This window comes from Apium graveolens, chromosome 1, assembly GCF_009905375.1.
Source record: "Apium graveolens cultivar Ventura chromosome 1, ASM990537v1, whole genome shotgun sequence".
Lineage (NCBI taxonomy): Eukaryota > Viridiplantae > Streptophyta > Magnoliopsida > Apiales > Apiaceae > Apium > Apium graveolens.
In genome coordinates this window covers 31,242,039-31,246,398 of record NC_133647.1, presented here as the reverse complement: position 1 = coordinate 31,246,398, position 4,360 = coordinate 31,242,039, and the positions used below count along the sequence as shown (strand labels likewise).

Here is a 4,360-nt window from a genome sequence, read left to right as displayed (position 1 = left end):
TATATCCTCCAATTTTTTAATTAATTTCATGAGTAATTCATCGGTAGGCATATGAAAAATACGAAGGGGAAAAAAAATTCTGATGAACAGTGCACGTGAACAGTAACCCGTGAACAGTAACCGGTAAACAGTAAACCCGGGAACAGTACCCGTGAATAGTAAATTTTTTTTTTCTTTTTTCAGAACCTAGATCTCCCAACTATTAGGAAATTGGAGAAAAAAAACCTTGGCTCTTGATACCAAATTGATGTGGATCGCACCACAAAGAAACAAAAACAAGAAGAAAAGGGATAAGAGAAGAAGAGGATATTTCAATAAACACGATCAATCCAGAATCGTGAACTTTGAATCTCAAATTCCTTAGATCAATCCAGAAGCTAAGTAATTTGAATCTAACCTTCAAAACAATCCAGTATTTGAAGTTTAGAAGAAAGAAAACTAATCATAGTTTATCTCAAAACATAATCATCACATATATCTTAAAAGATTACATGAGAGGGGTATTTATAGGCTTAACCAATAACCTAAACCCAACAGAATTCCAAGAGAAATTCAATATCAGCTTGAATTAGCCAATATCTGAATCCTTTCAGGAAACAAATTTAAAATCCAAATCCAAACAGAAAACATATAAAAACAGAATCCAAATAGGAAAATAAAATCCTAAGTGCTTAAAGCAAGAAAAACCCTTTCAAGTGAAAGGTAAAAACTTGCAAGCCAAAAGTCGAATTATTAATTATATAAGCCAAAATAGGTCAGCCCATGCTGGTTGTTGAGCTGAGTGGCAAAGTTTCATCCGTTCCTTCATCATGCTTTGTTGTCCAAGTAAGCTTTGTGACCCATATTTGTCTCTTGTCATTGTCAAACCCCATTGTAGTGAGCAACAGATTAATAGGCTGATCCTCAACCAAATTTCCTTTCATATTCACATCAGATCAGCACCTCCTTATTGAGGATATGATTGCCTTTGAGCGTAATGTTGTGGTTGCTGGAATCCAGGTGGATTAAACTGTGAACTTACACCTTGTTGATATGGTTGCTAAATAGCATTCTGATTATTGCTCCAACTGAAATTGGGATGATTTCTGTTGTTAGGATGATAAGTAGCTGGCACAGGCTGCTGCGGTCGCTGATAATTATTCACATACTGAACAGATTCATTAACAAGAGAACACTGATCCGTAGCATGAGAACCTGCACAAAGCTCACAGATCATAGCTATCTGATTGACTCCATAGGTGGCTAAAGAATCGACCTTCAAAGACAGCGCTTGGAGCTGCGCTGCAATAGCTTTAGCTGCATCGACTTCCAGAATACCTGCTACCTTCCCAGGCATCATCCTTTGAGTTGGGTTTTGATGCTCATTTGTAGCCATAGTTTCAATAAGATTATAAGCCTCAGTATAGCTTTTGGCCCACAAGGCGCCTCCAGCCGCTGCATCGAGCATTGGCCGAGATTGGGCCCCCAAACCATTATAGAAACCAGTGATCACCATCCAGTCAGGCATACCATGATGTGGACACTTTCTCAACATCTCCTTGTAGCGCTCCCAAGCTTCACACATAGATTCTGTTGGTTGCTGCGCAAACTGAGTAAGAGCACTCCTCATAGCTGCAGTCTTCGCCATCGGATAGAACTTCACCAGAAACTTTTGCGCAAGATCTTGTCAAGTAGTGATGGACCCAGCTAGTTCAGAATGTAACCAGTCCTTAGCTTTATCCCTCAGAGAGAATGGGAAAAGCCTCGGCTTGATAGCCTCGTCAGTCACACCATTATATTTGAAAGTACTATAGATCTCGACAAAATTCCTGATGTGCATGTTGGGGTCTTCAGTCGCAGCACCTCCGAAAGAAACAAAATTTTGCACCATCTGAATAGTGCCCGGCTTGATTTCAAAAGTGTTAGCCTGGATAGCCGGATGAAGGATGCTTGACTGAATGTCATCAATTTTAAGCCGAGAAAAGTCCATAAGAGCTGGATCTGCCGGAGCTATACGATCACCCATGATTATTGGTTCGTTCTGCTTACTCTCTTTAACCGAAACTTCAAAATCTATCTTCTCCGTAATATCAAGAACTGAGTTTGTGTCCTCAGCCGTATCTAAAGTCCTCTTGCGAGTACGAGAACGTGTTTGCATAAATGCTCGCTAAAGTACCTGAAATACAACCGGAAATAATAAGTAACACGTCTTAATCAATGAGTCCTAACAACCACTGATGGTAAGTACATAAACTAAACAAATACGCCGAGTCCCCGGCAGAGGCGCCAAAAACTTGTTAGGCACAAAACACGCGCTAATAATTCATACAATTATACGCGTTCGCAAGTAATATAGAATAATTTCTAGTTCGTTCCCACAGAGACTCAGACTAATTATGTTCAATTACACTTACTCACCAATGTATGATTACTTCTCAATGTCAAGACAATAACACTTAGATTTGATTAACTAATTATTAACTATAATTAACTATGAGAATTAAACACTTAATTGACACTTAATAACAATATTAACACACATGAGATCATAACTTCATTACTACTTCTTTCAATAGTTATTGTTATTACCCTTAGCATGTAACGGTGATGATATTAATCAAACAACACGAAACTGATAAAAGCCAACTTTCATTGTACTAATACAATTCTACCAAACATCCACAATTAAGATAGAAGTTGAATAGGCATCAATTATGTTGAGACCCTATATGTCTACAAAATTTGATAACATAACGATTTAAGCACAAGTTATTCCTTATGATTACACAGGGCAAGTAAAACGGTTAGAGTCACCAACTAATCATGCATACACATACATGAACCTATGCTAGCATGGCAAGTTCTAAACCTCAAGATCCACCATCGCTTCACAAGAGATTAACACCCTATCTTATATGTTCGCGACGCACATAATATGAATAAGCGCAACCTATACTAGATATCATACAATCATCACACAGTAAGATATTAAAAAACTAACTAAAGAATTCCATAGTAAATCCGTTATGACCCCATGATCACGATTAGCCCATGATAGAACTCATCGTCACCATGGGTTCATATGAAAACATGATAATAACACACAATATAAACTAATAAAAATACTTATTAAAACCAGAGTACGTCACAAGAGTAATAAGGTTCAAAATAAACAAAACTAGCATCCACTGATACAACGAATAAAAGAATCACAAGAAAACTATGCTTCCTCTTCTTCGTTGCGATGTGCTAAAACGGTCTTCTTCCTTCTCTCCTTGCTCCTTGATTGATACCACGATTCATTCTGTGAAACGTCTCTGAAATTACTTATATAGAAGCCTCACAAGACCCAGCCATCTAAGAAGTCAGAAGTCCAATAGAAATAGAACTCTAAAAATCAGTATTTAATTTTACACCCCTGAGCGGCCGCCCAGCAATCCTGAGCGGGCGCCCAGCTTCCTGAGCGGCCGCCTAGCCAGGCTGAGCGGGCGCCCAACACCTTACTGGAAAAATGCTTATTTTCCTCCCGTTTTTTGCTGCGTTCTGCTCCTAACTTCCCACTTCCAGTGCCAAGCACATACCTAGGCTTATTCCTGATGAAATCTCTCCACAAATGCAAGTAATACCCTGAAATGCACAAAAACTAGAAAAACGCATCAAATACACAAAATACTTGATTTTAAGACATCAATTCAAGCCATTGTAAGACATTCTAAGTGGTATAAAATGCCACTTATCAGTTTCTCCAGTCGTGACTCTACAGGTAGTCCTATAGGCTCATAGTATTGGGAGTATTTCATCCACCCAGTTATTCTTCAACTTCTCGATCCTCTTCTTTAGTCCATCCAAGATTATTCGATTCGCTACTTCCTCTTGCCCATTGTCTTGCGGGTGAGCCACATAGATGAATCGTAATTTAATTTCATTCCCCTCACAATACTTCTTGAATTCCTCATTGTTTAACTGTGTTCCATTGTCAGTGACTAGGATGCAAGGAATTCCATACCGGCACATGATATTTTCCTACAGGAATTGTGCAACCTGCTTAGTTGTGATTTTGGCCAAAGGCTTGGCTTCGATCCACTTAGTAAAATAATCAATGGCTACAATCAGGAACTTCCTTTATGCCATGGCCATGGGAAAAGGTCCAAGTATATCCATTCCCCACATAGCAAAGGGGATGGGAGAGTTGATGGAGGTCAGCATCTCGGGGGGTTATCGAACGACAAGTGCATGCTTATGATAGCAGTCACACTTGTTCACATACTCTTTGGCATCGACCATCATTTCTGGCTGATAGGATCCTAAACGGGTTATCTTAAGAGCTAGTGCTCTGCCCCCCAAGTGTTGTCCTCATATACCTTGATGCACTTCTTCAAGA

General features: G+C 39.2%; 1 non-coding gene across 1 annotated transcript; it reads left to right on the top strand.

The window, feature by feature from the left end:
- Window positions 1–1,505: 1,505 nt before the first annotated feature.
- On the top strand, window positions 1,506–1,612 carry LOC141679816 (small nucleolar RNA R71). Its single transcript, XR_012558189.1, has one exon. It is a non-coding gene; the product is annotated as a small nucleolar RNA R71 (small nucleolar RNA).
- The last annotated feature ends 2,748 nt before the right edge of the window (window positions 1,613–4,360 follow it).